We start from the raw sequence: 12508 nt of genomic DNA, 5'->3' as shown, positions 1-12508 counted from the left end.
AATTGTTGGTGACCCCCAAGGTCAGCAGAGAGAGCCATGGTGGGTGCAAACAGGCTGAACCATATTACCCAAGAACACTTGCAGGCAAGAAGTAACATAAAAGTAGTGATCAAGGAACTATGTGACTGGACAAGGCCATTGGCTATTCATGTAGCTAGAAGAAGAGAGAACAGATGAGCAGCCCAGAGTTGTTAAAGCAATACCCTGGAGGTATTAAAGAAGCCCAAGGAGGGTCTCTAGTGTACTGGGCAGATCCCTGATGGAAAGATGCTGACAGCCAAGGCTGGGGAGGCCAGTGGAAGCAGCAGCCTGGCGGCTCAAACCCTAGATCCATTGAAGTGCCCCCTTCCTCTCCCAAATTATTATCTTTCCCTCAGTGAGCAGGTTAACAAAGAGGAAACGCTGGCACACCCTCCAGATTCCTAAATAAATAAGGCTCTCTCTGCTGTGGGCTGTACTGCATTGCTAGTGCAGAGCCCAGCTAATTATGCAAGCTCATCAGGAATGTCACCTGGTGCTCTTCTAGCTAATGTGCAGCTGTGCATCACTGCTCTCCCCCTCTGCATCAGAATTATTGATGTGCCATTGACATTCATGGACAAGCCTGGCTGGAACATCAGCTTTTGATTCATTTCCGGACCCAAGCCATCCTTTCAGCAAACGTGGAAATGCCATCGATATTCCCCACAGCGTCTCGGCTTCTTCCCCAATAACGCTGTCCTAGGAGGGTAGCCTTCAGAGGACATAGGACAGGATAATTAGATGTATTGATCCCAACTGCTGTTTGTGTTATCTGAATGGCGATCAGCCTCTTGGGTAAGATCTGGCCATTCATTTGAGCTAAGAAGTGTTGCTATGGCATTTATTAGCTCACCATTTTATACTGCAGCAGAGGCGATCAAGCAGGCACAAACTAGTTAACCTCCTCAGGCCACAGTTCCCCATATGTAAAGTAAGGGCTCCCTCTCAGCTCTAGTCCCCCTTAAGAAATGGTTTGAAACACAAGTGAAACCCCAATTTATTAGGGAGGCATTTACAAATGGGACCAAATCAAATGGCTGTCCCAAGGGGAAGCTTAGGTCCATGAGCTGCATCCAGGCTCAGGTTTGTTTCTTTCAGCCCTTCTGGCATGCATTGTAAGATGGTGTCATTATTTGGTCCTACCCACAATGTTAAAGTCAGCATACTTTGTGTGTATATATATATATGTATGTATGTATGTATGTATGTGATTATATGTGTCCCTGAGTGTTCCAAAGGCATGTACATAGGCCTCTGTCTTGGGAACTCTTCTCACAGGAGTGGAAGGATACTGGTGATTAAAGGATAGAAAGTTAGCCTGTGGTGGCACTGATAGAGGGAAGGAACTCTTGTAGGAAGAAGTTCCGTCTACCAATGCAGGTTTGCACCTCTGCAGCTTCTAGCCTTAGAGAATTGACTAGAGCACTGAGTGGTAAGGTGACTTGCTTAGGGTCACACAAACAGAATCTCAGGGATAGAACTTGAACCCAGATTGACTAGGCCATGCTGCCTTGGAGAGGGAAGTGCCAGTCCAGCATCAAAAAGACATTATTCAAACTCTCCTCTTTGTGAGGGACCAGAATACTATTCTGGGCTCAGGTCAAAGGGTTTCAACCAATACTGAAGGGGTCAGAAAGAGATATGAAATGGAAGTTGGAGCAACAAGTCGGGGGAGTGGGGAGGGGAAGGTGTCAGCACAGAATGACATAACACAAGGGAATTGTAAGCAACCATGTTTCTATAGCACTTTTAACTTTACAAAATGAATTCCTCCTAGCAACCCTGTGAGGTAGGGAAGGTAAATGTTATGCTCTTCATTTTATAGATGAGAAAAACCGAGACCCAGAGAGGGAGAGTGACTCATACAGCTAATAACCACTGGAGCTGGGACTCCAACCTGGGTTTCTGACACAATCGCACGACCTCAAATAATTTTAAATAAAGGAATTACCTCATAGGAACACTAGTGCTGATACCCCTGTACCAGCAACCTTTATCTTTTCCACATTTAGGGACTGGTAAAACCACTTTAATGAAAGCTTAGCAAGATGCACAAATAAGGAAAGTCATCCCAAGGGTACACAAGGATGAAAATATCAGGAGGATTACAAACAAAAGAAAAATGGAAAAGATTTAGAAAAGCCATTTTAACAATGTCATTTTCCATCAAGGAGAGTGGAACCACCCACCTTCCTAGACCCCAACATCACAGTCCCCAGGGCCTTTATATTAGAGATGGAAACACAAAGAGAGGGAAAAGATTACTAAGGATCTATGGAGGAGATACAATTGTGAGGCATTGAGGGACCAAAGTATCTGGAGGAGAAGAAACCAAAGACATGGAAAAAATCCCAGACCTTGTTAATACAAAAAAAGTGGCCAAGAATATCACTAGCTAATGATCCATGTGTCTAATCTCTCATCTATACATAATCTTTATAATAGTCATCTATTCATGAATTCTTTTTTGGGGATTAGTAGGAGACCTGGAAATAATATTCAGTAATGGGTCACTTCTTTACCAACTCACAAATAATTGAAAGATTTTGAGAATACAAGGTCCTATTGTGCTTGATATAATTTAATTTTGTATATTGAGAGGTGGCCAGCTATAGGGTAGGCAATCCAGCCTAACTGAAATAGCCCCAAGGTATAGGCAAAAGGCAGCTGCTACTATACAAGCCAAGGTATCACCACCCATTCTGCTCGATACATCCCCAAGACCTTGAACCCAAGAGTTATTTTTTTCTTGATCTTAGAGTAAGGAATCTTCCATCTCCACATAAACATTATTTAGGATTGCTTCAAACACGTAATAGCAGAAATGATCCCATTCGATGACTCTTGATAATAAACACCAATGTATTCCCCACTGAACAAAATACAGCAGAGTCTAGGTTGAGGAGGGATTTCTTATGAATGGTGGGATGTTGCAAGATGCTCCTGTTAGTAAATGACTTTTTGCTGATTGCATCAAGCCACAGGATATTACAAAGCCTCCTAGAAGAGATTTGTAGTCATTCAAAGGTATTTGACCTGTCCATCCACACAGGATAGACAAAATGGATAAAAATGTCTGTTGCCCAAATCTTCCTTTGCTTTTGGATGGATATTCTATAGAGTTCATTTAAGAGTATATACCTGGGACAGACAGTAACAACAAATGGACAGTTGATTGGGCCTAGAGTTGAGCAAGAGGAGGAGAGCAGACTGAATTACTTTCAGGAAATTGCAAGGATCTTTTAGTGCCCTATAGCTTTTTATAAAAGCAAAGATCCATCTTTTCAATACAAAGATCTCACTGGCGTTGCCATATAGTGGTGAGACATGAATACACAGCCTCCAAAGAACTAAAAATGAATATGACAGAGAGGACAAAGGAGAAGTGTATGTTGTGTGTGACCAGGGAGGTGTTTTGAATAAAAAGAGTAAGGCAGAGTAGCATTATAGAAAGAATGCTGGCCCTAGAGCCAAGAAAAGCTGGATTCATCTTCCCCTACTCTTTGACACCCACTAACCATGTGTAACCATTCATCTTACAAGGGCAAGTTGTATGTGTGTGTGTGCACGTGTGTGTGAGTGTTAGTGGGAAAGTGTGGAAATGACAATATGAAATGTAGACTCGATCACTTCACAAAACTCAGGCAATTCTCAGTCTTTTTTGGATTTTTTCCCCTTTTCCTCTGAGTTTTGGAAATAAACAATAGAATTCAAAGAAAAGCTGAGGCACAAACTCTCTGTTTTCCTTTACTCATCACAACTGGAGGGCTAATTTTGACCCAGATATGCCTGTTTCTGTGTAAGCCAATGCACAAGCAGGTGCCATGAGAAACTGAGGCATGTTTGCTTGCACTTGGATGAGAAAGCCCCAGTGGTCTCCTCTGGGATGCATGTACCACTCCAGCCTAGCAATGTGAACATGGACATTACTTGTGCTTGTTGGGAATAGTTAAAATGGGAGTCACTGAAACTTCGAATCATAGAGTTTTACAGCTGGAAAGGACTTTACAAGCCACCTTGTCCAATGGCTGCACTTCCCAGAGGAAGCTTTTTCTACTACATTACAATGGCGCCTATTTGAAATGGGTCTATATAGGGTATCCATGAAATGGAGTGCATAGGAAAATATCAGCAGAGAAATGCTTGACTAAAAGGGTGAGAGCTAAAGATGATTGATGGGCAACCCAGGTATTCTGAACTGAAAATAGCAGATTTAGACACAGAGACAATGTTGTTTTCATTGTCTCAAGGTCAAGTTCCTCTGCCTACTTTTCAAGATCCTCCATGATCTCCTTTCCCTTTTCTTTCCAATTCTGTTAGCTGATGTGCCTTCCCCTAAGATAGTGCCATAATTGTTCCACTTCTACGTCTTGGTCTCCATTTATAATGCCCTTACCTCTCACTTCTTCCTCTCAGCAAATGATAGAATATCAGAGTTTCCAGGGACCTCAGATGCTATCTGGTCCAACCCATGCCCTAAGAAGAATCCCTACTACAATATACCAGAAACATGGTCAACCAGTCTCTAATCCTCATTTTACAGATGGGGAAACTGAAGCTCAGGAAGATTATGATTTGTCTGTAGTCACTCAGCTAGGAAGTATTAGGGCAGAGTCTGAAACCCAGGCTTTCTGGCATAGTCTAGACTCAGAGGTGTCAAGCAAACTCATGGCTTGAGGTCCCCATCTTGCAAAAATTTTTAACAAAATAAACAAACATACAATATAACATATATAATATTATTTTGTGGTTTCCTAAGTCATTATGAGCCAATAGATATCAGTTTCTACTTGAGTACACCACTGGGACCCTTTTTCTGTTAGCCCACATTGCCTTTTCAACTATTACATGGATATAATGTGATTTATTAGTCTAAAGCTGTATATCAACAAATGCAAGATTGTTTTTGTTATGATAACTAAATTTTATATGTTTAGAAGCCATCCATGGACTATATTTTGTATTAGCAAATTGTTTTCTTTTATTTCAAGATCTAGGTCTGTTAAGGAGATGAAAGAAACCTGGGACTGGGGGAAGGCATTTGCCTCTGGGTGATGTGGTGCAAAGAATTTTGGTTCTGGTTGAAAATTATGTCAATGTAGGATGTGGTTAACACAGCTGTTGAAATGGCAATGGTGTAGCTCCCCTCTGACACCTTAGCATGTTTTAGAGGTGATGTTGGGTCCTAGAAGGAGATATTAGTGCAGAACAAGCTCTGATAGGACTTGCCAAGATGGAAAGGCCTTGAGAATGTGCTGTGTGATGTCACAGCACCCCATGAGGTGCCCAAAGGCTGTTGTTCTGGTCATCTCTGAATTTTTGTGACCCCATTTTGGGCTTTTTGTAACAGAGATGCTGGAGTGATTGGCCATTTCGTTCTCTGGCTCATTTTATAGTTGAGGAAACTGAGGCAAACAGAATTAAGTGACTTACCAAGGGGTCACATGGATAATGTCTGAGACCAGATTTGCAATCAGGTCTTGCTGATTGATAGCCCAGCACTCTAGCCACTGTACCACCTAGCTGCCCTAACGCAATTTCAAAGGCTGGCCTAAGTTTAGAAAAGGGGTCTCGACATCAGAGGATGACTTTTCTTGGTTATAACATCTAATAAAGAACCATCTCCTAAGGGGCAGAAGACTTTTTTGTCTGTTCTGGTGGAAAGATTGCCTGCACTAAGAAAAGCATGTATCCTTCAAGTCTTGAAGTATTATTTCATATATTGGAAAGACCTTTGAACCTTGAAGTTGTCATTACATGTTACCTCCAAGACAGCTACTTTCTTTGAACAGTGGCAGCTTGCTCTAATGGAGAGAGCTCCAGACTTGGAGTTAGGGGGCCTTGAGGTTGAGACTTGGCTGAAAACTGTGTGATTATAGGATGGTGCAATGGAAAACCCTTTGAGTTGAAAGTGAGAGGACCAGGAGTCAAAGCCTAGGTATGTCACCTACTCCCTACAAGACATTAATCCCATGATATATAGAATCTCTTTTAGCTCTAAATGACTGATCTTATGAATTTTACTTCTCTGAGCCTCACTTTCCTCATTTGTCAAATGGAGTTAACAATTCTTACACTCTCCCTCACAGGGCTCTTGCTAGGATGAGAAGAAATAGCACACACACATATGAACATATGTATGTGTGTATATATACACACATGTATATATGTTAATATATGAAGGTATACAAAGCAATATAAATGTATGTTTATATATAATATATACTCATTTCCATATATTTATATGCTTATATACAATACATGTATATAATTGCTTTGTAAACCTTCATATGTGTATATATATATGTATAGCTTTGTAAACTTTCAAATATCATATAAATGTGCATTGTTTATATGATGATTTGCTTGGTAAAAGGAGCAGAATCCATCCCACTTGAAAGAGATCAAAGCTTAAGGAATATTATCATCTCCTTTCTTTCAATTAAAAAAATTTTATTGATACATTTTGTTTTATATATAATCACTTTATAATCACTTCTGGATAGATATACAATCCACCCCACCTCCCCCAACTCTCCCTTCCAAATGGGCGCTTCCTTAGAATAATGAAAAACAGTTGAGCAAAACCAACTAATGCAGTGACCGCTGATAATAGTGTATGAAATATTCTATTCCCATAGTCCACCCTTCCTCTACCTTTCTGCTGAAAGAAAGGAAGGAATTGGGACAGCTAGGTGGTGCAGTGAATAGAGCACTGACCCTGTAGTCAGGAGGATCTGAGTTCAAATCCAGCCTCAGACACTTAACAATTAGTAGCTCTGTGACCTTGCGCAAGTCAAGTCACTTAACCCCAATTGCCCTGCCTTCCCCCTCCAAAAAAAAGACAAAGGAAGGAAGGAATTCTTATCTCTTCTCTGGAGCAAAGATTGGTCATTATATCTAATAGTAATAATAACAATAGTAAACATTTATGTACTGCTTTTTACATTTGCAAAGAGTTTTATAAACATCATCTCATTTTATTCTCAAAACAAACCTGGGAAACAAACCCATTTTACAGACAAGGAAACTGTTGAGGTTAAGGAACTTGCCCAGGGTCACACAGCTAGTATTTGAGATTGAATTTGTACTCAGGTCATCCTAACTCCAGCTCTCTACTAACCACTTGGCTTCGTTTTAGCGTTCTTTTCTTTCCCAAAACTGTAGTATTGTGCTCTTATTTTCCTGACTCTCTTTAATCCACTCTGTATCAGTTCCTTTTGATCTTGCCATATTTCTCTGAATTCCTTGTATTTCTTGTTTCTTAGGGTACAATACCTTACCATTATAGTCATATGTTTGTTTGTCCAATTATTCCTCAATCAATGAAAGTTCCAGGATTTTTTTTTGTCCACAAATTACTACCACAAATATTTTAGTATGTATGGGAACCTTTATTTCTGTCTTTGACCTCCATAGAGGCTCCAGCAAGTAGTAGGATCTCTGGGTCAAGGGTATAAACTGTTGAGTCATGTTTCTTGCATTATTTCTAATTGTTTTCCTAAAGGGTTGGGCCAGCTCCCAGCTCCAGTAGTGGGTCAGTGTGCCTGTCTTCCTGTAACTCTTCCAACATTGACTATTCTCATCTTTTGTCTTTCTGGTCACTTTACTATGCTTGAGGTGAAACCTTAGAGTTGTTTTGTTTTGTTTTTCTCTTATTAATGATTTGGAGCAGTCTTTGATATGGTTGTTGATAGCTTGAAATTCTTCTTTGGGAAGCGGTGTGTTCATATCCTTTGACCACTTATCTATTGCCAGTGGCTTCCGCTAGTCTTCATAAAACTCCCATTGCCTGCAAATTCCAATTTCCTTTTTGAGACCTGATATCAAAGGTGGTTGTTTGAGCAGCTGAGTGTCCTAAGGTCCCTCTCTGACTTGCAATCTTAATAAGGGTGTGCTGGTTACAGACAGTGTTTGGATGTCTACAAAGAAGATAAAAGATGTGATGGGGGTGTTACAAACAAAAATTAGTGTGACTTTTTAACTTGAAAATAATAATTAATATTGAAAAGCAGAATGCTATAATAGAGCTATAGACTTGGAGTCCATAAGACCTAGGTTCAAGTCCCAGATCTGATATTTGTTTGCCAGCTGTGTGACTTTTGGGTATATTCCATTTCAGAGCTCTGATTTTCCCAGTTATAAGATAGGGATAATAATGCCTATATTATTTACTTTGCCAAGGATATGGATAGATTTGGAGAGCTGAATTTTATGTATTTGTACTTAAATGCCTGCACAACCCAGTAGCGTTGCTTTTGTACTGCTGAGGGTCTTTTTTTAGCAGCATATTAAAGACTGATGGTTACGGCAGTCATAATTGCTCTGATTTCTTTCTTGTTTAAAGGCTTAAGAAGTATTTTCTTCACAATAAGCCCAGAAGGGAGGTCATGGAAAGATGCTTATTCCCCTTTTTTACAGATCCTCCTTAATTTATTCTTGGAGACAGAAAGGTTGCCTTGCTTTATGATAATTCCAGATTACAGTGGGAGCTAGAAATTATGCCATTGTTCTGAGAATGTTTTTAAAACAATGATAATATTGATAGAAGTTGTCAAATGTTTTGGCCAGAAGAGGCCTTGAGGATAATTCGGTGTAACCAGAGCAGTCCCTTGAAAGCTGTTGGGAATCTTTTGGGGGTTGGGGGTAAGGAGGAAGAGAGACTAGCTAGCCTGACATGTGACCACTAATCTCACCATCTAGTTAGCGCTTTCCCATTTTGCTTAATTATCCTTGCTGCTGCTTTTGTTGTTGTTCAGTCATTTCAGTCCTGTCTGACTCTTTGAGACCATATTTGGGGTTTTCTTGACAAAGATACTGGAGTGGTTTTCCTTCTCCAGCTCATTTTATAGATGAGGAGACTGAGGGAAACAAGGTGAGTGACTTGCCCAGGGTCACACTGCTAGTAAGTGTCTGAGGCTGGATTTGAACTTGGAAAGATGAGTCTTCCTGACTCCAGGGCTGGCACGCTATCCACTGTTATCATCCAGCTGCCCAGTGTTCCCTGCTATCTAGTTGCTAGATTCAGTTGTTGCTATCTCAGCCTCTCCCTGTTAAGACTGTCTCTTCTCAGTTGTGGTTCTGAATACAGTCTTCTCATTTTAAAGAGTAAGAAACTGAGCCTCAGAGTAGTGATTTACTCAAGGTAATACAGAACTTTGGTGCCGTAAGTATAAGTGTTTGAAGCCAGAGTTAGGTTCCTTCTGAGAAAATGCTCCCAAAATGAAATCCCCTAGCAGGTTTTTTTAACCCATCTGGGTTTGGGGCATTTTAAGGACTGGGATTTATGACTTAAGAGATAAAAAGTTTATAATCTAGTGTTGGGAATGTCCCTCCCCAAGCCTTCATGCTGCAGAAACTGGGCATTAGCCAGGGCTCTCAGAAAATAGATTCTTTCTCTATTGTATCCCCTTTCTTTAAGCTATAAAACAACAGCAGTAACACCCTAAAGGAACAAACAAGCAAACTGACAAACTCCAGCCTGAGTTGTGCAATTATACTTCCCAGAGATGCCACTTGCAATTGGAAAGCTTCAGAGACCTATTAGTGAAGTACAGCTCAGTGCCAGGGCTCCCAAAGAACCTTTGGGGCCTGACAAAGTAGGGCTTCCAGGGTACTTGGTGTGACAAATATCCTGCTAGCACGTTGTCTACTCTATTTGGTCATTTTTGACCTTTTCGTTAAAATCTCCAGCAGTGAGTCCTTCCAGAGGTGAGTCACAGCTTCTGAGGAATGATGGAAGGCTTTTGTTTACCAAGTTTAATGACAGTTTTGGACCTAGCTTTTTTAACATACTTGTTTGCTGCTTACTTTCTCTCCTGGGGTGGGGGGAATCTAAAAAGTGCCTACTCTGTATAGTCTGCTAAAATTGCCTTGGCTCTTCGAATGCCAAGCCTGTAAAAGACCTTGGAGAGCACCTAATCCAACCCCACCCCATTTGACAAAGGAGGAAATTGAGACTGAATCAAAAGGGAATTCTCTTATATCACACAAAGAATTAGTGGCTAAACCAAGACCAGACTTAAATTTGGCCTAACTTTGGAGATCCCAGGGTCCTCTCTGTGTCTTGCCAAGCATTAGAGAGGGACTTTTGTTGAGGAATACAACCTGAGGCTGCAATAATAGTGATTGAAAGAACAGAAAGGAGATTGATGGTCCTGCTGTATTCTATTCCAGTCAGACCACATCCAGAATATTGTGTTCAGTTCTGGGCACATCATTTTGGAAAAGATATTAATAACCTGGATCTCATCCAGAGGGAGCTGACCAAGAAAGTAAGGATTTGGAACCATGCCGCATGAGGAGACGGTGAAGGAACTGGGGATGCACAGCCTAGAGAAGAGAAACCCTGGGGGGAAACGTTAGTAGCCTTCAAGTAGTTTAAGGTCTGTCATAAGGAAATTAGACCTTTTATGCTTAGTCCCATTGGGTAGAAGTAGAAATGGGTGAAAGTTAGTAGAAAAACATGTGGTGACTTGATGGAAGCAAAACTTCCTAATAACGAGATCCATCCCAAAGTGGTCTGGGCTGTGGGGTTGGAAGGGAGTGGGGACAGTAGGCTCCCTCTCCCCAGGGCTTTTCTAGCAGAGGCTGGATGACCATTTGTTGGGGACATTGTAGAAAGAATTCTGGGTCTGGTCTGGGTTCAGTTAGATGGCCTCTGAGAGCCCTTTCAGCTCTGAGAGTTTGTTATTAGGTAGGTGGGAAAATTACCTCTAACTTGCATGTCAGGGATTTTCTCACTCAGCTCTAGCTGCCTCCATATATAGACCTAATACCAATAGGCCAGAGGTGACAATTGCTTGTACAAATATATGTGAATTAGAATGTCCTGGTGAATTCAGACCTGGGTTATGGTTCATACATTCTGGCTGTTACACACCAGGAAAGGTGTTTGGGATTATGTTGGAGCAGAATAAGGGAAGGGAATAAGCCCTGTCACCTGAACCTGGCAAAAGAATGGATGCCCCAGGTCCAATTTAACAGGAAGGAATGATACTTAAAAGGTGAAATTAAGAGGTGAGAGGAATATAATGAGAGGAGATGGGGAGAGACAGATTGGGGTAAACTATCTCATACAGAAGAGGCAAGGGAAAATGGTTACAATGGAGGGGGAAGAATAGGAAGGCAAAAGGGAATGGGTCAACATTATTTCCATTGAATTTGGCTTGAGGAGGGAGTGAAATACACACTAAATAGGGTATCTCACCCTCTCGGAGAACACAGGGGGAAGGGGATGAGAGGGGGGATGATAGAAGGGAGGGTAGGCTGGGGGGGAGGGAGGTTGGAAGCACTCACTTTTGAAAATAGAAGGGATCAAAGTGGAGAGAAGAGAGGGTGGGAGGTGGGATGGGAGGGAGGGAAGTGTAGTTAGTCTTTTACAATATATCTACTATGTTATTGTTTTGCATTAGCAACACATGTGCAACCTATACTGAACTGTGTATCTTCCCAGTAGGGGTGGGTGATGGGGAAGGAGGGGAATCAATCTGGAATTGAAAGTTTTGAAATCAAATATTCAAATATGTATATATATGTATACATGTGTGTGTGGATCTATATATATATATATATATATATATATACTATTATTAATACCATCTTACATGTAATTGGGAAATGGGATGTGCAGGCACTGAGGCATAGAGATCCACTGGAAAAGTGGAAAGGGGTGTGGGGGAAAATGTGGGAGAGAACAGATTGGAGGAGGGGATATCCTGTGGGACTGCTATTTTGGGGCGGTGGGTGGGGGAGAAATGGGGAGAAAATTTGTAACTCAAAATCTGGTGGAAACGGATGATGTAAATCAGAAGTTAATAAAGCATTAAAAAAAATAAGATAAAAGAATGGATGCCCAAGTCTGTGGTAGAAAGAGTCTGGGCTGGAAGGATCAGGAGACCTGGGCCTGAATTTTCAAGGCAAATTCATTTTCACTTGTTGCCTTGGCTTGCTCACCGCCCACTCACTTCTCAAGCCTTTACAATCTGTCTTCCAGTGCTACAACTCCCCTGAAATTGCAGTCTCCAAGGTTACCAGTGATCTCTGAGCTGCAAAATTCAATGGCCTTTTCTCAGTCCTCATCTTTTCTGCAGCTTTTGACACCATGGACCGTTCCCTCCTGGATACACTCTGTACTCTCAGTTTTCCTTAATGTTCTTTCTCTTCTCCCTCCTCCTACTTGTCTGTTCGCTACTTCTCAGTCTCCTTTGCTGGATTATCATCTCTTTCTTGCCCCTAAACCAGAGGTCCCCTGCCATGTTCTGTCCCAGTCCCTCTTCTTGCTTTAGGTAACTCCATCATTTCCCAAGGTTCAATTTGGGGTACAAATGCCTCCCAGATTTATATATCTCATCTCCCCCTTGACATCCAGCTGGGCATTTTTGACTGTCTGATGGAAATTTCCTCCTGATGTCATGTCAGCAATTTTACTTTATTGGTGACTAGAATGGAACCCCATTATCCCTCTACCCCCACCTAACAACAATAA

This window comes from Petaurus breviceps, unplaced genomic scaffold (assembly GCF_028583685.1).
Source record: "Petaurus breviceps papuanus isolate PSGF00001 unplaced genomic scaffold, PetGlider_PUasm1.0 90881, whole genome shotgun sequence".
Lineage (NCBI taxonomy): Eukaryota > Metazoa > Chordata > Mammalia > Diprotodontia > Petauridae > Petaurus > Petaurus breviceps.
This window is presented reverse-complemented; position numbering follows the sequence as displayed.